Below are 25,850 nucleotides of genomic sequence, written 5' to 3'. Positions count from 1 at the left end.
AAATACTCAACAGCATCCATGCCTAGGTTGTGTGGGATCGACGTATACAGGGATGTTACGTCTATGGTACAAAAAACATGTCTTCCTCCCATGGAGTCGTGAAATTGAGTAGAATGTTCAAAAAAATCAGTGGTGTCTCTTACGCATGTGGACATCGCTTGAACCAATGTTTGAAAATGCTTATCCAAATATTTCCCGACCGGTTCATGAAGTGAACCCCGGGTGGAAACTATGGGTCTCATTGGTGGATCAGTTAGATTTTTATGCACTTTGGGTAGCATACGTAGTGTCGGATTCTTAGGAAATGTAGTAATCAGAAATTTACGCTCAGCTTCTCCAATGGTACCGTGCAGGACTGCTTTATCGATGATATTCTGCAAGACTGATTGTATATCTAGTGTTGGGTTATGACCAAGAATAGAATAGATGAAACTTCTTCAAAAAGGATCTTCTTTTGTTCCTACATACACCTCTAATCTTTTGGAAACAGAAGTGAGTTTCTATAAATTTATGCGGAAATTATGACTTCGACATTTTTTCGACAATGTTCTCACACAACCATCTACACAACCAGAAAATACCTTGCAAGGCTTGAAGCCTAAGAGTACCTTCATGGCCCCTGTGAGCCACGAAGTCCTAGACACATTCGAAACTTTAGTGAAACGCGATTTGCAAGTCATCTTCAGACACAACAAGATCAAGCAACATAATTTAACATCTAAAGACAAATCGTTATTAAAAAGTCTGGCTAATGACCCCAACATCATCTTTCTCAATGCCGACAAATGGTGGAGCACTTGTTGTAATGGATACCAGTCATTACAATCGCAAATTGGGTGAACATGTGTTGGACACAGGGACATATTCTATTCTTGGTCATAACCCAACACCAGATATACAATCAGTCTTGCAGAATATCATCAATAAAGCAGTCCTGGGGGGGAGGAGCCTAGCGCTTGACCAAGATGGCCGCGTGAGCTTAGAGCTCCCGAGACCCTCGCGCCCTCCGTCGACTATCCTGTCTCTAATCCTGATGGTATGCATGGCACCGTGTTGCTGAGTTGTCAGGGAGGCGATTGATGCTACCCGCGGTCGGATCGCCCATCGGGAACCGGACTTACGACTGGCGGAAGATTGCGGCCTAACTCCCGGGGATGCCAGGGGCTAGAGTTGGCAGGATGCCCGACTCCTAGTTGATCAACAACGGCCTGGCGAGGTGTGAACTGTCGGACGGAGGTCCTCGCTCTTTCACTTTCGATTTCGTTCCCTTTGTCTGCCCGGACACTGTAGAGCTCTGGGTGGCTTTATTACCCCAAGGACGCTCGGCGGGCTACTATGGCAGCACAAGGCAGACCTGCTCACTCCTTATTCCTCTCTCTGAGAGGGAACACTCTTCACTGCATTGGACTGCCTGGAGTCCATTATGTCGGGCAAAGCAGAAGGGGATCGGCTGAAGACTAAGTCCACCAGGCGGGGAACGTATTCCCAAGTCAACAGTATGGACCGCTACGCCCTCCTGAAAGCATCGCCGAGTGGATCGAGCCAGGCGCCGGATGCCCAGAAGGAGGACTCGCCTGGGACACCGGAGCTCTCCCTACAGGATGTCATGGGCGCGCTCGACGGGATGCAGACCTCGATGGGGAGACAGTTCGAGGCCCTGGCGCATAAGGTGGATGCCATCCTGGTGGATGTCAATTTGATCCGCTCGGACCTGGGCAAGACGAACGAACGCGTTAAGAACCTGGACCACAAGACCACGGGCCTCACTGATGATGTTGCGGATCTGCAGACCGAGGTTCGGAAGCTGAGGGCCGAGAGTGACCTCGCCGCCCGCCGGCTGGAGGACTTCGAGAGCCGGGCCAGGCGCAACAACGTGCTCGTCATCGGGGTCCCGGAGTCCTCGGATGAGGCTTCGGCGGACCTGCTTGTGGAGGATTTGGTCCTCAATCATCTGAAGCCTAAGGGCCTTGGAAAGTTTTTTGCGGTGGAAAGGGCCCATAGGGTGCCGGGCGGGCGGCCCAAGGCGGGTGCCCCGCCGCGGCCGATTGTCGCCCGGCTCTTTCATTTTCGAGATCGGGACGCTATCCTGCAAGCTTCGAGGGTGACGGGCCCAGTCCCCTTCCAGAATGAGTCGGTGAATTTTTATCCGGACTTCACCCAGCAGGTGCAGAGACAGAGACAGAGCTTCCTGGGGGTGAAGCGGAGACTTCGGGAACTGGACCTGAAGTATGCCATGCTTTTCCCTGCCAGACTACGGGTGGTGCATGAAGATCGGACATTCTTTTTTGACTCTCCTGTTATGGCCGACGAATGGCTGGACGCTTTGCCCCGGCGACGGACGGGGGACGACACAGCCGAGCATGGAGACAGTGGCCGGGATGGACAGGGCTGATATCTCAGAGCCGGCCTGACTTGATTTGACCATACTTGAAGATTTGAACAGAGTGCAGTAACTGTGGAGGGTTGCGGGAGGACGAGGGGTGCTCTTTTCCTCCCTTAGGGTACTTTTTGTAGACTTTTGGTTTTGTAGGGCGACAGGCACACTGCAAGTTGGGGGGGCTTTTTAAGCTGCAGCAGGGGTGCAGGGTGGGGGGAGTTTTGGGGATTTTGAGTTTGTTGTTGGGGGGTTTATTTCTGCAAGGCATGATGATTATCCTCAGGGCTGTTCCATGGTGGCTCCTCGGGTGTGGGGTGGGCCTCTTTCCGTTTGAGGATGGGGGTAGAGGCTTAAGTGTTATAAGCTGGAATGTTAATGGTTTGGGGGATCGCATCAAGAGGGGGATTGTTTTGCAATTTTTGAAACGCTCAATGCCAGACGTTGTCCTGCTGCAGGAGACGCATCTCATAGGTAATACGTGCTATGCCCTGAATAGGAAGGGGTATAAATTCATTGCACACTCGGGATTCTCTTCTGGGTCCAGGGGTGTGGGCATCCTCGTTAGAGCATCGTTGCCTTTTGAGGTGGACTCCACCATTGTTGACGATAGGGGGAGGTTTGTGGCGGTGGCGGGGCGGTGGGAAGGAAGGACTTTGGTTTTGGTTTCGGTTTATGTCCCGCCGGCCCTGCAGGCCTCCGCATTTGCTGAACTGGGCAGGGCTTTGCTGACTCTACCGAGGGGAATGCTGGTAGTGGGAGGGGATTTCAACGCTGTGGGCTCCGGACTGTTGGATAGATACCCGCCCAGGGACACAGGGGGGGCTCAGAAATGGCTTCCAGACTTCCTGGATACGTTTGGTCTGATAGACTGCTGGAGGCTCCGGCACCCCACACAGAGTCAATACACGTTTCACTCCGGGGCGCATGGTAGCCTCTCCAGGATTGATTACCTGCTCACTCTGGCCGCACATGCCTCGTTGATATCCGAGGCGAGGCACATGGCACGCGGTATCTCTGATCACTCGCCAGTGTGGATCCGGCTGGATCTAGGTCGGGAGGGAGGAGGGAGGGTGGCCCCCATCAACCCATGGTATTTCCGAGACCCCAAGATGCGCAGCGCCCTGGTAAAGAAGGTAGATAATTACTTTAAGGACAATCTGGGAACCGTGGACTCGGCGGTGTCGCTGTGGGAAGCTTTTAAGACCGTGCTTCGGGGGGAAGCCCTCTCCCTGGTGGTGGCTGCCAAGAATCGGAGGGATGGCGAGGTGCGGCAAGTGGAGGAGGAGATCGCGGCCCTTGAGGGGGCTATGGAGGAGGAGGTTACAGAGTCCTCACTGCATGAGCTTTGCTTGAAGCAGGCGGAGTATAGGGACCTGGTGACGAACGCCGCTAAGACCCTCAGTAGGGAACAACAGGGCCGCCTGTATGACGTTGGTGATAAGGCAGGGAAACTCCTGGCGTGGTTGGACAGGAAAGAACGGGTCAATAGAGTGGTGCCAGAGTTGATTGGAGAGTGGGGAGAGGCGATTGTGGAACCTGAGGGGATTGTGAAGTGTTTCGCGGAGTATTTTCGTAGGGTTTATTCCTCTGTGTCGGACAGGCCGCCCGAGGACTCGTCTGATCTCCTCCGTGATATCGAGTTGCCCTGCCTCTCTGCCATAGATAGGGACGATTTGGATGGTGACATAACGGTTGACGAGGTGGCGGGGGCGATTCGCGCGTTGAACTCGGGTAAGGCCTCTGGACCGAATGGACTGCCGATCGACCTGTACAAACTGTTCCCGGATAGGGTCGCCCCTCACCTGCGCGCCATGTTTTTGGAGGCGCGGGGGGATGGGATCCTTCCGTTGGATCAGCGGCTGGCGTCGATCGTGGTCATACATAAAGAGGGTAAACCCCGAGATAGATGCGCCTCCTATCGGCCCATTTCACTCCTCAACGCTGAGCCGAAAATTCTGGCCAAACTCCTGGCTACCCGTTTGATTAGGGTACTTGGCGATTTGGTCCACCCGGATCAATCTGGCTTCATCCCGCACCGAAACACAGCATTGAACCTTAGGCGTCTTCACGGCGTCATCGCCAGGGCGGGCACGCTGCGTGAACCGGCTATTGTGGCGTCTCTTGATGCCACGATGGCCTTTGACACGGTGGAGTGGGCATACTTATGGGCCGTGCTGGCCAAGTTTGGTTTCGGTCGCGGTTTTGTGAGTTGGGTTCGGTTGCTGTACGAGGGGCCACTAGCGAATGTTGTGGTGAATGGTCAGGCATCTACTCCGTTTCAGCTTGGTAGGGGTACTCGGCAGGGTTGCCCCCTGTCGCCTCTGTTGTTCGCCCTCGCCCTTGAACCGTTGGCTGCGTGGATACGTTGGCACCCGGATATACGGGGCCTTCGGTGGTCGCCTGATCACGAGGACCGTATTTCGCTTTATGCCGATGATATCCTGTTGTATCTTGCCTCACCTAAGAAGTCACTTATAGTGGTCTGTGACGTACTCGCATCGTTCGGTGGGAACTCGGGGCTTGTGATTAATTGGGGCAAATCGTACTTGTACGTTCTTAGTGGCGAGGTCCAACCGATCCCTAGAACATGTTCGATACAGGTTGCCCAGCAGGGTTTCGTGTATTTGGGGATTTTTATATCCATGGATCCTGCTGTGCGCTATGAGAGGAATCTGCTCCCCCCCTTGGCACGCTTGAGGCGAGATGTTGAAGGTTGGCGGAGGCTGCCGCTCTCCCTTGTTGGGCGTGCGGCCCTGTTCAAAATGATGTCTCTTCCCCGCTTCCTCTACGCCCTCCAGAACACCCTGGACTGGGTACCGGCCAAATACTTTCGGGAGGTCGAAGGCCTCCAACGGACGTTGCTGTGGGATGGGCGGCCGCGAATAGCTATTTCAAAGTTGACGCTCCCATGGTACGATGGGGGCATTGCGCTCCCAGACATCCGACGTTACTATTGGGCCACGCAGCTGAGCGCGATCAACCATGGGTTTTATGGCCCTGCCCTCAGCCCTGGGTATGCCATGGATAGGTGGCTGCTGCGTGGCGGCAACTACTACAGGGCGTTGTATTCGCGGTCCTTAGACTCGTCCCTCACGGGGCCCACAGGTGTGGCGGTGCGGGTATGGAAGATGGCGACTGACTCGTTGGGCTGGAAGGATAGGCTCACCCTCGCTACCCCATTGTTTGAATCGGAAAGATTGGGAAGACTCTGGCATACGAAGGGCTTTGACAAGTGGGATCTGATAGTTATATCCAAGGTGGGAGATGTGCTGCATAAGGGGGGGGTGAAGTCCTTCGAGGAGTTGCAGACTGAGTTTGAGCTAGGGCCCTCAGAGTATTTCAGGTATATCCAGCTGCGTCACGCCCTCCGATCAGTCCTCGTGGAGGGTGAGAAGGTGCCGGAGTCCTCTCCCCTTGAGGATCGAGTCCTTGATGGTCATATGCCCGAGAGCACGATCTCGCTCATATATAAGAAGTTGATTAACGTCCGGGCAGACATGCTATTGGGGCTGAGAGAACAGTGGACTAGGGATGGCCTTGAGTTGGATAATGAGGACTGGCAGTCAGCGGTTTCTTCGCCTAAGGAGGTTGCGATCCCGTCGCGTCTGAGGCTGGTGCAGCTTAAAATACTGCACCGGGTGTATGTGACGGGGCCAAGGCTGGTCCACATGGGATTCTCGGAGGACGGCCTGTGCAGAAGGGGATGTGGTATGGTGGGTACTTTCCTGCACATCATTTGGGAATGTGGTGTCATTGTGGAGTTCTGGAGGAGAGTCCATGCAGTTATGGGGGAGGTGACGGGCATTGCGGTACAGCCGGAGGCGCGGTGTTGCCTCCTGAACGTCTGGGGGCCCACTGACCTCGACGAGGCGCAGACCCAATGGGTGACTCTGGGTAACATGGTAGCTAAAAGGGATATCGCGCGATTGTGGGGCTCCTCGGGACCCCCTACACTGACCGCGTGGAAGGAGAACATGGATTGGAGCATGTTTAGGGAGAAGACGGTCTACTGCTCTAGAGGTCGCCCCCGGAAGTGGCATGCCATCTGGGGGCGGTGGAACCAATACAGGGGGGGAATATGTCTTGCCCCGGATCTGGAACCTCCCGAGGAACAGCTTTCCCCCTAACCTACTTTCCAGCACAGTTTGGTTTTAGTAACCGTTTTGGGCCTCTGCTGTCCCCCTTCTTCCTCCGTACACAGTTTTGTAACTAGTAGATGAGTGGGGTCCGGCCTCCCCTGGGGGCCTTCGCCATGGGCTCTTAATGTCCTTGCCTTGCTGGGGTTTGTTGTGAGTTTTTTCTGTGTTTACTTAAAATTGGACCTTTGCATTACTCTTTGAATTGTATTGGGGACACATCACTGTATCTAACTTTCAATGCTGCCGAACCTTCGGGCTGTCGGCTGAATAGCTGTGTCCTGAATTTTGAAATAAAGGTTTTAAAAAAAAAAAATAAAGCAGTCCTGCACGGTACCATTGGAGAAGTTGAGCGTAAGTTTCTGATTACTAAATTTCCTAAGAATCCGACACTACGTATGCTACCCAAAGTGCATACAAATCTAACTGATCCACCAATGAGACCCATAGTTTCCACCCGGGGTTCACTTCATGAACCGGTCGGGAAATATTTGGATAAGCATTTTCAACCATTGGTTCAAGCGATGTCCACATACGTAAGAGACACCACTGATTTTTTGAACATTCTACTCAATTTCACGACTCCATGGGAGGAAGACATGTTTTTTTGTACCATAGACGTAACATCCCTGTATACGTCGATCCCACACAACCTAGGCATGGATGCTGTTGAGTATTTTTTACTTCAATCACATATACCACTGGATTTACAAGTTTTTTTATTAGAACTTCTACACTTTACGTTATATCACAGTTACTTTCTTCACAACAACAATTTTTTTCTGCAGCTCAATGGTACATCTATGGGCAATTGCGCAGCTCCCAGCTACGCCAATTTGTTTATGCACAAATTTGAATTGGATCACATTGTCAATAGCGATCCGTGGAAATCTCACTTATGTCTTTTTTTGCGTTACATTGATGACATTTTTTTAATTTGGTGTGGTCCCAAAACCACATTAACAAAAGCCATTAATCAATTGAACCAGGTTAATGAAAGATTGAAATTAACCTACAACATTGATGAATCGCATATCAACTTTTTGGACGTTCTAATTTACATCAAAGATAATCACATTGAAACAAATCTGTACAGAAAGGACACTGATAGAAACAATTTGTTACATTATTTTAGTTTTCATCAACCTTCCCTCAAAAACCATTTACCATTCTCTCAAATTCTCAGGATCAAACGCATTATTTCAGAACCCACTCAACTAGCACAACAGGTTTCAAGCATGGGACGTCGTTTTCTAGACAGAAATTATCCACCTGAGATCCTGACTAAGGCCATCGACAAAAGTTCAATAAAACAAAGGAGTCAGTTATTGCAACAACAACAGAGTAACATTGAATCCACTTCTCGAATTGTTATGGTCACTAAATACTCCACTGAGAGTTTCAGCCTGAAGAGAACCATCCTTAAACATTGGCCTATGTTACAAGCAGAATCTGATTTTAATCAAATTTTTTGTGAAAGACCGTTGTTTGCCTATGAAAGGAGCAAAAACTTATTGGAATTATTGAAACCATTAAATGTCATTCAACCATCGTTGCCATACAAGGGCACAATGCCTTGCCATAATTGTGGCAACTGTAACAGCATTATTAAAGGAAATACTGTACAACATCCTACACGTGGATATCAAATTAAACTTTTTGTTTCAGCTACTTGTGATTCGAAAAACCTGATATATATGTTGAAATGCCCATGTGGCTTAGCATATATAGGTAAAACCGAAAGGAAAATAAAAACACGTTTGAAAGAGCATAAAAGCAACATCAGAAACAAGAATATGAAGTTCACTGTGGCCACACATTTTAATGAACACAGGCATAACATCAACCAATTGCGTTTCCTTGTATGTGAAATTGTTCCACATAAAGAAGGCAGAGACAACAGTAAATTTTTGATTCAACGTGAAACCTTTTGGATCTATAAAATGAATTCTTTGGTACCTAATGGACTCAACGATCGGATTAAATTTAGTAGCTTCATGTAAAGGATAATTTTGCTGTGTACTATATTGCTGGTTCCGTGTTGCTAAATTTGTTTATTGTTGTTTTACCTTTTCCACTGTAGCTTATAACAACTTTCGTTTCCTTTCTTTTTCTTTCGTGCAACAACACTTTACGCTTTCTATTTTCCCATTTTTCTTTCCTTTTTTCATTAGTTTTTCATCAACTTTCCATTAGTTTACTTTATACCACAACCCACATTAGTTTTCTTTTTCTTTTTCCCGTTTCAAGATGGCCGGCAATGTGAGGTCGCATCACTTGTCTGTTTTCTCTTTCTTTGCCTATAACTTACTCGAAACTCGAACGCGAAGTTTTTGATCACTTATGCGAGCACCGCACATATTTGACTTTTGTCTAAACTGAAGGTAAAGCCACGTTTAACTGGCTTAATTGTTTATCTAACCTTTGGCTAACATGCATGTTATTTCACCAGATGCTATATAATTACGGAGTTTAGCGCATTTGCTTATGTTACAACTTTCATTACCGTTTTTGTTTAAGTGTGTCAGATTATTCAGTCACGAAGTCGGGTGTGTCTAAACTGGTACTATTTGCATTCACGGCACTCTTTTCAACAATTCTTATGCTCATATGCGAAATGGATTTTTTGTGTGAATAACATATCATGACCATCTCGCTTTTTTTTTTTTTTTTTTTTTTTTTTTTTTGAAACCGTTTATTGCAATCTCAAGTATATACAAGTATGGGCCTACAACCTTCCGGCCAGCCGCTAGAGTGACAGGAGCACCGGACAAACTTACAAAAGGGCACTTGGCGTTGCAGAGAAGTAAATCAGGAGGCATCAACGACGTGGGCCACATGACTCTAAGCCCACAATACGGTTTCATTTTATACAAACACAACAACATAGAAAAACCACACCCGCAAGGCAACCCGCAATCGAAGGTAACCACACGTGCTCCTCAAATGAGGGACCCCGACCATCCACAGGAATCTAAAGAGGGGGAAGGGAAACAAGTCCAGGACTGGGGGAACTCTGTGCCCGGGGCTGGGGGAGGGGGTCAACTAGGGGGACGGAGCCGGTGAGGCAGCAGGCAGCAGTGGTGGCTCGCAGATACCCCCGCGGTAGGCGTTCCAGGGGCCCCATATTTTCACCCACGCCCCAGGCTTGCCCCTCGCCACATACACCACCTTTTCTCGGAACATGCACCAATCCATATGTTCTTTCCAGGCCGACACCGCCGGGAGCCGCTGGGATCCCCACAGTTGAGCGATGTCACGCTTAGCTATCATATATCCCAGAGTCACCCATCGCGTCTGCGGAACCGAGTAATCAGTTGGTTCCCACACATTCAGCAAGCATCTCCTCGCTTCAGGCAACAGCGCGACATGCGTAACCAGACGCAGGACCTCATGCACACCACGCCAGAATCGCTCCACCTTCGGGCATTCCCACAAAATATGCAAAAAAGTCGCCAAAGCACCACACCCACGCTTACACAACCCATCCTCAGCATAACCCATACGCAGAAGCCTTGGCCCCGTCATGTAAACCCGGTGGAGTATCTTAAGCTGGACGAAGCGAAGGCGAGCCGGTATGGCCACCTCCTTCGGAGAGGCCACCGCGGAAATCCAGTCTTCGTCGTCCAACTCCAGCCCGTCGGCAACCCAAGCCTCACGGAGGCCGGTCAGCAGGCCCGAGCGGTCATTAATCAATTTTTTGTAAATGAGGGAGATCGTGCCATCCGGAACGTGGCCATCCAGCACTCTATCCTCCAGGGGGGAAGACTCCGGGATGGAGGCGACGTCTGGGAAGACGGAGCCCAGCGCATGACGGACCTGCAAGTACCGAAAGTATTCACTGCCCTGCAGCTGAAACTCCGTCTGCAGCGTCTCGAATGTTTTAAATCCCCCTCTCGTCCAGAGGTCCCCCACTTTACTGATGCCAATCGTGTCCCACTTCTCGAAGCCCTTCGAGGTCCACAGGGAGCCCAACCGCTGAGGCGCATACAACGGCGACGCCCGGGTCAAACGGTCCTTCCACCCCATAGCTGCATTGGCCGCGTGCCACACCCGCACCATGACACGCGTGGGCCCCGTCAAGCGGGGATCCGGCGCGCCAGAGTAGAGTGCTCGATTGTAGTCGCCACCGGGCAGGAGCATCTTGTCCATTTCAAATGCCGGGTTCAAGGCGGGCCCATAGAGGCCGTGATTAATTGCAGCCAGCTGGGAGGCCCAGTAATACCGCTTAATGTCCGGGAGGGCAATCCCCCCGTCATACCACGGGAGCGTCAACTTCGCCAGGGCTATACGCGGCCTCCCGTCCCAGAACAGGCGGCGCTGTAGACTCTCCACCTCACGGAAGTAGCGCGCCGGGACTAGGTCCATAGTGTTCTGGAGAGCGTACAGGAAGCGTGGCAACGACATCATCTTAAACAATGCCGCCCGGCCGAGCGGCGAAAGCGGCAGGCGCCGCCAGCGCGCGACGTCCTCCTTCAAGCGCTGGAGGGGGGGAAGCAAGTTTCGCTCGTAGCGGGCCTCCGGGTCCAGCGTGATATAGACACCCAGGTACCGAAACCCCTGCGAGGCAATCTGGATCGGACATCCCCGCGGGAGGACGGGAGCCTCCCCGGAAAGCACATAGACACATGATTTAGCCCAGTTGATGACAAGGCCTGAGATACGGCCGAAGGAGCGCAGGACATCAACCAGGACAATCAGTGATTTGCGCGGGGAGGCTAGGTACAAAAGGATATCGTCAGCGTAGAGGGACACGCGGTCCTCATACTCGGGGGTCCAACGGAGACCACGGATGGAAGGGTGCCACCGCAGCCACTCCGCCAGGGGTTCCAAGGCCAATGCAAACAGGAGCGGCGACAAGGGGCAACCCTGTCGCGTGCCCCGTCCCAGCGCGAACGGGGCCGAGACTCGCCCATTCACTACCACCTGCGCTAACGGGCCCGAGTACAACAATTTGACCATCTCGCTTTTAAATTAGCTTTCAGTTAATTCGTTTTACAATTATGGGGTTGTGATACTCACACCTATCTTTGCATTCTTTAGGATTCCTCCTGACGAAGGGTTTCCCACCCGAAATGCATCGGGGATTCTTTTGGTTTCCTTAAAAACAATCATTGGAACTGTTTAAACAATCACATTGTTTGAATTTCATGACGATAATGGATATTTGAACACATTAAAACTTTAAGAGTACCTTTGTGGAACTTTTTGATCATCTGCGACTCGTCGCATCAATTCAGCTGTGCTATTAGAGGGACACCACTCACCTTTGAGTGGTGCAACCATCATTCATAGAATCACATGCTTTAATCAGAATAGCAAGCAGTATTGAAAACAATGAAGTACCCGTAGAGGATGGTGGGGGTGGGTAGTAGTAGAACTATATGAAATTGTGTATACGAACAAATATTTCTTATGTGAGTGGCAGTGCAAAACAATAGGTACACAATATGCATAGATATGAGAATAAATATTCCTATTATATTATAGAATAAGTATAACATTTTCATTAATAAATAGAAAAGTCATATTTGATACACAGGTCAACACAAAAGCAGAAATAAACTCCTCTAATTAAAGAGACTCACTTTACTGAAACTACTGCCCGTCCCATGGCTGCGTCAGCATGTTGCGTAGATTCAAGGCAGTAATGCTGCATGAATGAGTGTGTGGTTTTCCACATTGCAGCTCTGCAGATTTTTTCCAATGGAATCCCTGCTAACATAGCAGCCGAGATGGACACTGCTCTTGTGGAGCGTGCTCCAACTGTTCTTGACAAAGGCTTGCCTGCCTTATCGTGGCAAAACTGTTTTGTGGCCGAGATCGATCTGGCAATAGTAGCCTTGGCAACAGCTATTCCCCGAATACCTTGTGATAGGCTACAAACAGCTGATCTGTTTTGCAGATAGAATTTAAGACACCTCTTAATTAATGTCTAGAGTATGTAGCACTTGTTTCTCTGATGTAACTGGATCGGGAAGACAGTTCTGAGAATTATATGTCTGTTTCGGTGGAATTTTGAAGGAGCCTTAGGGATGGATTTCAGAATCATTCTGAGGATTACCAAGTCATTCGTGAAGCGTAGAAAGGGTTATTTTATAGCAAAAGCCTGTATTTCGCTGACTCTCCTAGCAGATTTCAGAGCGAGTAGAAGAGCAACCTTCCACGTCAAGTACTTGAAGTCCGCCCTATGGATGGGCTCAAAGATTTCCCTCATCAATTGCGATAGGACTATATTTAAGTGCTACTCTGGAGGAGGAGCTTTCACAGGAGGAAATGGGAGTGGCGTCGACAGATCCATCGTCAGAGATAGTTTCTTCGTCGACGGTAATGTCATTGTCGACGTTGGTGCTGTTGACGATGGCGGTACTGTCGTCGACGGGTTGCTGTTATCGCTGAGGTCTTTGCCAATGGTAACAATACCGTAGACGAGATCAGAGCATTGATGTCTGCCGTAAAGGATGTTGGCACCGTCGAGGATCTCAATGATGAGAGGGGAGTGTTTGGCGACGTCCTAGGCGTCAACGGGGATACTGATGTTGAGAGGGATTTGTGAGTGGATTTATGCATTAAAGAGCCAGATGAGGGGAGGAGCCAAGATGGCGACCGGGACGGCAGCGTAGACCCCCGGCTCCGTGAGCCTCCGCATCCCGCACGGATATCCTGCCTGAGATCCTCAACTTGTGCTACGTGGTCGTGTTTCTGAAGGAGAGGGGCTCCCGACTGTGTGACTCCGAGGTTTCTAGCCGTGCTATCGCCGGAGAAAACTGCATCTGAACTTTGCGGCCTGTGCGGCCCTGGAGCCGGGACATCGAGTGGACGCCGTGGCCGGGTGGCAGTGCGACAACAGCGGCCGGTGGTGACTGGGTGGAGTCGGCCCACCGGAGCGGTGCCAAACTCGGCCTACATTTCGGCGTGGTCACTTCTACTGCCCAGTGTAGCTGACCGAGTGCATGACCGGGGGTGCAAATCTTAGATCCTCCGGTGACTGCCCCTGCCTTGCTGGTGAGCTGCCCGGCCGCCGTCCGTATCCTGCCCCGATCATTGCGGGCCGCCCCCGGATTTCTACGGGAGCTGGTCCGTGGTGGGGACGACTGTTGCCCATGACCACGGATAGTTTTTTGGCCTGCCCCCGGAACCCGGTCACCCGCGACGGGGACATCGCGACGCTTGCCCTGGGGTCCCGGCCCCGGTGAGGGTCGGGCATACTTGGCGGCCATCTTGGGTCGATGAAGCCTACCATCCTGTCCGCTGGGCCGCAGCGGGCCTGTGAGCGTACGATTTTTGGGAGTGTGGCGGCGAAATCACAGAGAGCTGAGCTGAGGTACGGCGACCTCCTCGAGGCTCTTGGTACTCTTCACTCCTCCTTGGTTCATGGTTTCGTGATCTTGGGGAGTAAGCTCGATGGTGTGGCGTCGGAGTTGGGGCAGTGGCGGCCCGCCTGTCCGCACGAACACAGAGTCTACCCACACTGCGCGCAGGAGGACGCTGTGGCGGCCCCCCCTGAGGTTAGTACACGACTGGACGCCCCGGCCAGTATGCTACAGTGTGTTCGACCTTCTGAGGGCCTGATCTGTCCCGGAGGCGTTGGACCTGAGTGGGATGTGGTGGCCTCATCCCGTGCATGCCCTCCTGCGACCCAGAGACAACTCCAGCAACTAATGTCTCTTGGCTGCTTCTGCCTTCCTGAACCTTGCGTGCAGTGCAGATCCTAGGGCAGCACTTGGAAGCCTGTTTCCTCACGCAGCGGACTGTGTTGATGCTCAGAGACTTCCACCCCACCTGTGTGCGTCGCTTCTCTGTCGTTGTTGGACATTCCTCTGCCTAGGAACATTGGGTATGGTGCTGGGTCGAGGGGTTGGCATGGGCAGAATTCCACTGAGTGGTCAGGGATGAGGCTGGCCCCTCGGGGGTGGTCGCCTAGTGGACGGGCGGGCTTGGGGTGGTGTGCTCTCCTGACATAGCTACTGGCACAATAGACGCATAATGCTCCCCATCGTGGTTTGAGAAGATTGTTTTTGTGCTGTTCCTTGTTCACTTTAGGGGAACCTTACCGTGCGGGAGGGAGAAGCCGGGGGTCTGTTATGAAGGCCCTCCTCCAGTTTATAAATACTTTCTCTACCCCCCCGTCTGGTGGGGGTCCTTTCCTACTTCTTTTTCCCTATTCTCCTACATTTCGGGTCTGGTTCCAGGGCGACAGGCACACTGCTGGGGGGGGGGGGCCGTACTCATCTGCAGAGGTGCAGGGTGGGGGGTTGGGGGAGGGGACTCTGTATTCCTTCATCTTTTTCCATGGCCTCCTTTTTCTTCTCTGATTCTTTTTGTCTTTCTTTTTCTGGGATCAGCGTGATACACCTCCTTTTGCTATGCCTCGTTGCCGTTCCATGTGTTCACAACTTCCGGGGTGTTCTTGGCGAGTTCTGGCAGGGGACTGTGGGCGCAGCTGTAGACTATGTTTTTCTCCATCCTAATGTTCTTGTGTTTGCGCCATTGACCGAATAGATTGCTGTAAATCGCTAACGTTCATTACTCTGCATATCCGTGATCGTTGTTTTAAAATTGCTTGTCACCTGATCCTTCTGCCTTGTTTCATCATAAAATGAAAACCTTTTTCTCCTGGTGCCCTACTTACGCTGTTCACAGTATTAGTAGTACGATTTTGCTCCCTGAAGTGCTGCCTGTGTTTATACTTGTCGTTATTGCTCTGATTGCTTAGCGGCCGGCCCCGGGGGGTTGTAGGCCCATACTTGTTCTTATTGAACTGTCAATAAAGGTTTTCAAAAAAAAAAAAAAAAAAGAGCCAGATGAGGTGGCAGCCTTCACTTTTCCCTTAGAGGTCACAGAATGCAATGGCAAGGCCGGCTCTGAGGATACTTTGAAATGCTTCTCCTTAAGAGCTTCTTTAGTCTAGTATAGACATACAAATCTGTACATTTGCATGAATATTAAAGAATGGAATAATACATAAAAGGGCAAAAGTACCAGAGTCTGATCTTAATGAAAGAGATGGCGTAGAACAGCCTGTCCAACCGCTGCATCTTCTTGATGCGAAGATTGAAGACAGTAATGCTTCATGAACGTGCGGACATTTTTACATGTCGCAGCACGACATATATTTTCCAGAGTTACTCCAGCAAACAAAGCTGTCGACGTTGATACTGTTCTTGTCGAATGAGCTTTGACTTTCCTCTGCAAAGGTTGTTCGCCTTGTCATGGCAGAAATGAATAGCAGCTATTGTTGCCTTTGTTACAGCATTTCCAAGAGTTGCTTGCCCATAAGCCACGAACAGCTGGTTGGATCGTCTGATATCCTTCGTTTTGTGTAGGTAGAATTTTAAACAGCGTTTAACATCCAGCGAGTGTAATGTTCTTTCAGCGGGAGTGGATGGATCCGGAAAGCATGTTTTTAATCTTACCGGTTTGTTCAAGTGAAATTGTGTTGGTACCTTAGGAATGAACCTGGGATTTGTTCGAAGGTTTACGTAGTCCCAAGCAAAATGTAAAAAGGGTTCCTTTATAGTGAAAGCTTGGATTTCACTAACCCTTCTTGCCGAGGTAAGAGCCAGTAAATGGGCAACCTTCCAAGTGAGGAATTTGAGATCAGCTTTATGGATAGGCTCAAATGGACGCTTCATTAACTGCGCTAGCACGGTGTTGAGTTCCCACTCTGGAGGGGTGCTTGCACTGGAGGGAAGGCTCGGAAAAGTCTTTTCATAAATTGTTTGATAAGTGAAGAAGAGCACAGAAAAGGGAATTTTGAGCATTTCCTGAATCTAGAAAGAGCAGCAAGATGTACTTTGACCGATGAAGAAGTAAGCCCAGACTTGGCTAGAGAAAGCAGATAATGGAGAACTTGTTTTGCAGGAGCTTGAATTGAGTGAATATTATTCGCCTCACACGAACAGCAAAATCGCTTCCATTTGAGGCGATAAGTCTTGGTTGTGCTTTGGGCACGAGATTTGGCCAATATTTCACGACAATCTTGTGAAATGTTGAGGTCCTTGAACTCTAAGAAATCAGGAGCCATGCGTGCAAGTGCAGTGACTGTGGGTTCGGATGAACCACTTGGCCTCCGTCCCTTGACAACATCGTAGGCGTCGGCAGTAGGCAAATGGGCTTGTCTTGAGACAATAGTAGAAGTTCCTGGAATCAATATTGTCTTGGCCAACGGGGTGCAATCAGAATTAGACGGCAACCTTCCAGATTCATCTTGCGGAGCACCTTCGGAATCAATGGTATTGGGGGAAAAGCATACGCACACATCCCTGACCATCGCATGGACAGGGCATTCCCTCTTGATCCCTGTTGAGGGAACCTGTTGGCATAATATTGGCATTCCTTGTTCTCTCTCATTGCGAATAGATCCAGTGCTGGTTTGCCCCAAGCTTGGAACACTGTGTTCGCCTGTTCCTTTTCCAGCTTCCACTCGTGACAGTCTGACTGAGACGTGCTCAGCGTGTCCGCCAGGGTATTGAGGAGACCCCTGACATGTTTGGCTCTCAGGGCATCTTGTGGAAAGTGACCTATTGCCACAATTCCTGAGCCTCTTGCCAGAGAGTAGCTGATTTCGTTCCTCCTTGTTTGTTGACATAATACATGCTGATGGTATTGTCGGTCCAGACTAGCACAGAGGAACCCGCAATCCTCGAGAGGAATGCTTGGAGAGACAGAAAAAAGGCACGGAGCTCCAGCCTGTTGATCTGCTGTTGTTTTTGTCTTTGAGACCATCTTCCTTGAATCTGCAAATCCTGCAGATGACCTCCCCATCCTTCCATGGAGGCATCTGTCGTTATAAATCTGGGATGGTCTGTAGGAATGTGAGACCCTGAGTTAGATTCTCTGTCTGCGACCACAAACGTAGAGAATTTATCATGCGCGGCGTGACCTTGATGGTATCGTCAAACGAACCCATGGCTTGTTGCCATTGAAGTTGCAGTTCCTCCTGAAGAGGTCTCATTTTGAGCCGTGCCAAGGGTATGAGATGTGTCGCTGAAGAGCACATCCACGGGAGCGAAGCAAACATTCGGACTGAAACTGGCCTTCTTTTTGAAATTTACCTTGACAATTTTTGAAGACGCAGTTGGCGGCCGTGTGACAAGAATGCGTTGCACTGGACCGTGTGTATCCTTGCTCAGATAAAAAACATGACTTGGAGACGACGCAACTGATTTGCTGTCGTTGAGAATCAGCCCCAGAGAAGAGAAGAGAAGAGATGGATACATTCTGCTGTGGCAATCTTGGTTTCGTGTTCTGAAGGACCTTTGAGCAGCCAATCGTCTAGATAAGGGAATACTTGTATTCCTCGAGATCTCAATGCTGCTGCCACTGGTGCCAAGCACTTTGTGAGAATCTTGGTGCCGATTGCAGCCCAAACGGGATCACTTTGAACTGATAATGGGAACCAGCCACTTGAAAGCGAAGATATTTGCGATGTTTGGGGTGGATAGGTATGTGGAAATACGCATTTTCATTTCCAGAGAAGCCATAAAATCTCCTTCGTTTAAACAACTCAAAACCTCGTGAAGACGAGGGGGACCCCTGGGCGGAGTAGTAGGTGGCTGTTTGATGAATTCCAGGGTGTGGCCGTTGGTTACTAGGTCTAGAAACCATTGGTCTGATGTAATTTCCTGCCACTTGTGAACAAAAGCTTAAATCATCTGGCCCACGGGTAAGGAGGGTAAAATAGTTGGCGCCCTGTGGAGATCACTGCTTCCTGTTTATGTCTCGGCCTGGTTACTGTGATCTCTTTCGACCACCCTGACACAGGAGAAACTAGTCGTGGACTATTGACGGTATGATGTCTGGCTGTACTGGGATCGATACTGCCTATTCTGTTGGTTTTGGTATCCTCCTTTTGATGAAAAACCACGTCCTCTCGCTCCTCTCAAAGATTCACGCCCGTATTGAAGGGTGCCTAATGATCGTGCAGTATCCGTGTTAGGTTTTATAGCTAAGAGGGCCTCATCAATATGTTTACCAAACCAAAAACTCTCCATCGTAGGCCAGGTCTAGAATCTTTGTTTTCCCCTCAGGTTTGAAAGGAGTGGCTTTAAGCCATTCCTGGCGTCTAAGCACTGCAGCGCCTGCTAGCTGACGGAAGTTGGTGTTCACGATGTCCAAGGCGCCATCTATAGTTTCTGATGCGGCACGTTCTCCTTCCAACAGAATCTTTCTTGCTTCCTGCCTTCAGTCCTCAGGAATGAGGTCAATGAGACTCGCCATGTCTGACCCCATTTGACGGTCATAACAGCCGATTATGGCTAGAGGGTTGGCAGCTCTAATAGAGGCCGCTGCCATGGTAGAGAAATTTTTGCCTATAAGGTTCAGACGACGTCCATCCTTGTCAGGCGGTGTGGTGATAGGCGTTGCGGGATTTTTTAGATCGCTGTTGGGCGGCCTGTGAAATTACTGAATCTGGCCGAGGGTGATCTATCAGACAGGATGGGCTGTTAGCAGGTACACAGTATTTCTTTTCTATGCACGGAAGCACTGCTGGAAAAGATGTAGTCTATTATAGGTACCACTCTAGTGATCTTCCTGGACTCTCACTTGAAATCATGAAGGAAACATTCTGTCTGTTCGACTAACTGGCAGTTGAAATCTAGCTGCTGCCCGCTGCATTAAATTATGTACAGGATGCAGTCATAGATGAGGCCATCGTAGACGATCTCATCATAGACTTTGCTGTCGTAGACATAGTTATGTAGGCGAGGTTATTGCAGACGAGGCCGTCGTCATAGATGACCGTCATGAACAACCATCATGGATGAAGCTCTCGTAGACGACCGTCATAGACAATGCCATCATAGATGAGGCAATCATAGGTGAGGCCATCCGTAGATGAGGCAATCATAGATGAGGCAGTCCTATGATGGCCATCCGTGGATGAGGCCATTCGTGGATGAGGCCATTCGTGGATGAGGCCATTCGTGGATGAGGCCATTCGTAGATGAGGCCATTCGTAGATGATGAGGCTGTCGTAGACGACCGTCATAGACAATATCATCATAGATGAGGCAATCATAGGTGAGGCCATCCGTAGATGAGGCAATCGTATGATGGCCATCCGTGGATGAGGCCATTCGTAGATGGGACCATTAGTGGATGAGGCAATTCGCACATGAGGCCATACATAGATGAGGGCATACATAGATGAGGGCATACATAGATGAGGGCATACATAGATGAGGGCATACATAGATGAGGGCATACATAGATGAGGGCATACATAGAAGAGGGCATACATAGATGAGGGCATACGGCCTCATTGATAAGGCTGTCATAGACGACCGTCGTAGATGACCATTGTAGATGAGGTTGTCTTCGAGATGAGGCTGTCCTAGGCAATGCCGTTGTAGATGCGACCATCGTAGATTAGGTAATTCGTGGGTGAGACCATCATAGACGAGGCAGTCGTAGACGGACATCGTAGATGAGGCCATCGACGACGACAGTCACAGATGAGGCCGTCATCGACGACCGTCGCAGATGAGGCCGTCATCGACGACCGTCGCAGATGAGGCCGTCGTCCACGACCGTCGTAGATGAGGCAGTCGTCCACGACCGTCGTAGATGAGGCAGTCGTCCACGACCGTCGTAGATGAGGCAGTCGTCCACGACCGTCGTAGATGAGGCAGTCGTCCACGACCGTCGTAGATGAGGCAGTCGTCCACGACCGTCGTAGATGAGGCCGTCGTACACAACCGTCGTAGATGAGGCCGCTGTCGACGACCGTCGTAGATGAGGCAGTCGTCGACGACCGTCGTAGATGAGGCAGTCGTAGACTACCATCGTAGACGACCGTCATAGGAGGCCATCGTAGATGAGGTCCATATTGGTGAGGCACTAATAGTAGACATGGAGTTTTGTTATAGACTCCTTAATGTCAGATTAAGAGGATTTCCCTGATGTAGTGTCAGGAATGAAACGGGAGTTGTAGGATCTGCCTCTCTCTATGAGAAGTGCCTTATCAAGACTCAAGGTAAGTCTTTATGGCTTTTTTGAGCGCCCTCTGGAGGCTCCTGGCGCCACTTCTCCCTTTGACCTCTCCTATGAGGTGAAAGAATTCTCGTTGTCCTCATCAGAAGTGACAGATTAAAGTCTCTGTATTCCCAATAATAGCCTCATCTCTCAGAACGTGAGAGTTATTGAGGAAAAGGTTACACATATTTTGTAGTCTATTACCTTGTTTTCTGCCACTCTGCCATATTACTGCCTTAATAGGGTCAGAGAAATGAAGTATGATCTTGGATGATCCAAAAAGAAGTAATAGCTGAAGAAACTGAGCAGAGCTCAGGGAGACTCCCTTCACACACGACGTGCGGTGAAAATCTGAGGAGAACTGCCTCTGCTGGGAGGGTTCTAGAGGGTTCTAGCAGCTGATTGGCTGGGACCAATCTTTGGTTCTTTTTACTATAATGATGTAGATAGGCTACTAAGACTTAGGCCTTAGGCTTTTTCTTTTAGCCTACTACTATTATTTACTCTTGGCACTACTTTTATATTTACCGTGGGACTCCCGCCTCGGCAACGGGGAATGATTCAGGCATGTGAATCTATGAAAGATACCGCAATACTGGATAAAGTAGGTGATTTCAACTTTAAAGCTCTTAGTTTGTTCAGACGTCCTTTAGATTAGGTAGAAGGTTATGAGTGCAGAGAGTAAGGAAAGCAAGAAGCTAATTTGATTTTGGTTTTCAGTGTTCACTTAGGTTCTCTAGGTGACAGCAATGCCGCTTCTTCACTTTTGAGGGTGGTCTACATATTGAATGATGTATCCTAAACGTACAAGGACATATGATTGGATAAAATGTGGGTGTGAGCTATATTACTATTATTAAGAGCACATCAGGGTTTTACTTTGTAAAGAGGTCTGTGATGCTGGTACATGAAAGAAAATGAAGTGTGCACTGATATCCATGAGGTGAAGGGTGGTTATCAATAGGATGTTAATAAGGTTGGAACTAATAGGAGTGAATTTACTGATCGGTTCAGTGATGACTGGGTCTGAGAGCAATTGTGGGGATGAGCAATGTCAGGTGTTGGAATTTACACAATTTGCTGTCTAACCCGCAAGGTGGAAGTTGTTTGTGATGCAGAGGTAGGGGTTTAGGCACCTAAAAGCACCCAACAAATGATGCCCTTGTCTGGTCTGCCTGAGCTAGGATGCCGTGGGATTGCTCCCCTGTGATGTCGAGTTCAAATCAACTTGTTCCAGCTAGGGACTGGTGGAGTAGTCACCCAAATGCTGGCTTCAGAAGCACATTGCTGGCTGTATTTGTTTAAGAAAAAGAAAAGCAGTGCACTGCGCTTGAAACATGTTTAAGAGTTTATCTTGGATGTTCTTTGGTCTTTTCATTTAGCTATTGAGGAAGAGGGCTTTTTTATTTACTAAGGGTCTGATTTAGATCTTTGCGGACGGGTTACTATGTCACAACTGTGACGGATATCCAGTCCGTTGAAATATAAATCCCATAGGATATAATGGGATTTATTTTTTGGCAGACGGGATATCCATCACCGTTGTGACGGAGTAACCAGTCTGCCAACATTTGAATCAGACCCCAAGTCTCCTTGTATTTTCTGGTGTTGCTTGAAATCAGTACCCTGAGTCAGTGTTGGAAATTAGTCCCCATCTGAGTTCTAGAGAACATACGTTTTGTTTCTATGAGTTTATGTAAGGAGTAAACCATCATTTAGCATCTCTTTTCACCATTCTTATTTTTGGCAGGGCATCTAGAGAGTTCAGTATTATTAAGATAGAGGAGTTATGCTCTTTCAGATGTTTGGCATGGAGGAGTTAAGAGAATGTCTGCAGTTTTTAGAGTTCCTAAGGATATGTTATTGGCATTCCCCCAAGCCAGACATATTTGGGTTCTGGCAGAGATTGTGGTTGTATTGATAAGACACAGATAATAAAGCTAGCAGACCAATTCATTTAAATAGGGGTATCACTATTATGCAGGGTGGTTTTGAAATGGCAATGTTTAGAGTAAAACCTTTATTACAAGTAGATTTCTTAATTTGACTTACGAGTGACAACAGAGCTCTTGATATAACATTGCCCTTATTATTCCAGTGTATTAAAAAAAATAACAGTAAACATCATTTGAGGACAGTAGTGAGATCAATCATTTCTTCAATTTAGGCATTCTTATTGCATGGTGGGTGATACATCAAAGTAGTGTGTATTTGAAAAGTTTGAATCTCTGAATAACTGGTCGTGGGCATTTAAAGGAGTCTATTACATGAGGCTAGTGATACACATAAGTTCTTTCTATATTATGGGAGCTCCACTTGTCATTTTGCGTTGTGCCTATACATAAAATATGTCTTCAACAAAGACCCTCAGGTCACATGGCAAACAATGTTTTTGTAGGGAAGAGTACGTCAACTTCAGATGAATAATATCTGCTACAGATGGAACATTAACAATTGCTGATCTGCAGTTTAGCATGTACATTTGATTTTGGTTTTGTGGTTTGTTTATTGTTTCTCTGAACTCTATCAGAATATAGATGTTTTGGTATATTCCTGTAGCAGATTTCCAGTTTTTTGGAATAGATTCTTATTTTACAAGTGTTTTTCTTGAGTGCATTATCTTCAATGTTATTTAGCTGGCCCTGCTTGATCTATTTGGTTGGGCATTAAAGCACTAGCAGGACATCATCAATGGGACAGGAATGGGGCGGTGTTAGACATGGCATCCTTGGCGTGGGTTCCCCTAACTTTTTGCCTCTACCTCCTGTATTTTTGACACTGTGCTGGAATTCGTTTTTGCTGGTTTAGATACTTTGGGCACTTTGGCACCGCTGATCAGTGCCAAAGTGCAAGTGCTCCCTGGTTAAATTATTGTGATTGGTTATCCATGATTGGCATATTTGTTTTACCAGTAGGTCCCTAGTAAAGTGCACTGAGTGTGCCAGGGCTGGTGATTCAAATGCTATTAGTGGGCCTGCAGCACTGACTGTGCCACCCACACGAGTAGCCCTAAGATGGTGTCTCGGGCCTGCCACTGCAGTGCCTGTGAGCAGTTTGTTAACTGCCATGTTGTCATGGCCAGTGTACACACTTGCCAGGCCTGATCCTTCCCTTTCCCTACACATTGGACACCCCTATGGTATGCCCACGGTACCCCCATGGGTATGGTGCAGTGTATGTGAAAGGTAGGACATGTACTAGTGTGGGTAACATATTCTGATAGTGAAATACTGCCAATTTCGTTTTTCACTATTGAAAGGCTATCTTGCCCATAGGATAGAATGGGGAATGCTGTGTAACATGGTTACCTGCATATCTTCACATAGCAGCAAGATAGAAATTTGAAATCTGGTATCCCTGAACTCAGAATTTAATAACACATCTTTTAGGGAGGATGGTTTTTAAATTGTGTTTGGAAAAAGCACTTTTAGAAAGTGGCTATTTTCTTGTTCAACCTTTCTGTGTGCCTCTGCCTGTTTGTAAATTGACTGTCTGGTTTGTGAGTGACAGGGGCTGGGATGGCTCCAGGAGGCTGGGTGAGTCAGCACTAGGCTGAATAGACCTATCTGCATGTAGAGTGGGTGGGAGGAGTAGCACCTGGGTCTGAATAGGGCTTTGCCTGCCTTCCACAATGCTGGCTCCACCTCCTGCGATGCGTCTGATGTCCCTGGTCCACACTCACAAAGGAAAAAGATGTGCACTGGCAGACTGCACCCAGAACTGGTTAGGACCCCTCACACATGAAGAACAAAGACTTTTGGGGTATAAATATCTGAGCTGAAACCCCTAATCTTTAGACTAGGAAAAACTTTGTGATCAAGAAGGAATCCCTGTCAAAGAAGAACAGCCAGGAAGACTGAGGAAAAGTGCTGCCATTGCTGTGTGTCTGGGAGCTGACCTGCAGTTGCTGTTAATGCTGAGGAAGAGGACTAAGGGACTTTCTGCTGTGTGCTGTGTCCCTCTGTTTGAAGAGGAACTGTGCTGTGTGCTTTGTCCCTCTGAGGTGAACCTGTCTCCAAGGGCCTGATAAGAGCTGGCGTTCTGTTGAAAACTCAGGGATACAAAAGTTTTGCCAGAGACTCCTACAACTCGCCCTGCATCGTGCTCTGCTGTGTCTTCTGGCTCTGGGGATATTTGTGTGCCCCCAGGACGTCGTGGGTGCCGCCGCGAAGCCCGGCTTGCTGACACACCGGTCTGCTCTCCACAAGTACCGAGAGCGCTGCGTGCACCACTGCCGCCGGCCCGTGATCGGAGACAAGCACTGAGGGCCGGTATCTCTTCACCACCGGCCCCCGATCACAAGAAATGCTGTGTGTTTACTTTAGATTCACCGCCGCACCTCGAGCTGTGTGCCCGAGGCCGGGTCCACCGAGGAGAGGAGCCGCGAGAACACTTTGCCAACATTCACCGCCGCTGGCCCGGAGTCCGTAGACGTCATCACCGAGCTGTGCTGGGATTGGCCCCAGCGTTGAGGGTTGCCCGTCCAGATAGAGCCGCGCTGTGGGTTTCCGAAGAAGCGCGAGACGTCTCCTAGCGACCACGGCTTCCCCGCGCTCCTAGACGAGAGCAGAGCTGTGCCCGAGAAGCATCACCAAGGAAGAAGCTGCCTCACCGGAGAACAACGCTGACTGCCCAGCCCCCTTCTCTCTCTCAGGTAACAGTCTCCTATCCATGACCGGAGCCTGCGCCCAAGGAAGCTATGATTGAGCATGCTGCCGGCGGGCCGCATCGGGGGTGTTACAAACAGTATTGTCTGGCGCGCACTAGCGCATTAAAGAGGGGTGATTAATGCAAGTTAAATCAAACTAAGAAGCGGCATTTGATCACGCTTGCAAGCACGGTACAGAGGATTATCGCAATTCATTTTTAAAGTGAACTTTACACCCAAGAACATTACTAGATATTGATATTTTTATAAATACCTGTGTGGTGTCCATTTGTGGTGTTTCACTAGGTTACTGTGGGTGTTGGAGCAAATACTTTATGCATTGCCTTGGGGATAAGCCTGTCTGCTCATGCCAAGCTACCAAGGGGGTGAGCAGGGGTTATCAACAGTGTGCATCTCCCTTACCCTGACTAGAAGTAAGGGTCCCTATTTGGACAAAGGTACTTACCTCTGCTAACTAGAGACCCCTAGATCCAACAGGCGGTGAAATTGTTTTTGTAAGTGAGCAAAGACTTTGAGGAGTCTACTTTGTGAGAATCCTGGTAGATGTTTATGGTTGCTGAAGCTGAGGAATTAGTCCAATATGTCTGAAAGTGCACATGTTTATTTGCATACAATTTGGATGATCCCATAAGCCAAGGAAGGACTACTCTCACCTATGGGAAAAGAATCGTGGGGAGGTGTGTCAACA

At 49.1% G+C, this 25,850-nt stretch overlaps 1 protein-coding gene across 2 annotated transcripts in view; it reads right to left on the bottom strand.

Annotated features, from left to right (window-relative positions):
* Positions 1-25,850, bottom strand: part of PPIP5K2 (diphosphoinositol pentakisphosphate kinase 2) — a 1,583,220-nt gene that overhangs the window by 1,337,835 nt on the left and 219,535 nt on the right. The gene's annotated exons all lie outside the window — the stretch shown is intronic.

This window comes from Triturus cristatus, chromosome 2_1 (genome assembly GCF_964204655.1).
Source record: "Triturus cristatus chromosome 2_1, aTriCri1.1, whole genome shotgun sequence".
Taxonomy (NCBI): Eukaryota; Metazoa; Chordata; class Amphibia; order Caudata; family Salamandridae; genus Triturus; species Triturus cristatus.
This window is presented reverse-complemented; position numbering and strand designations above follow the sequence as displayed.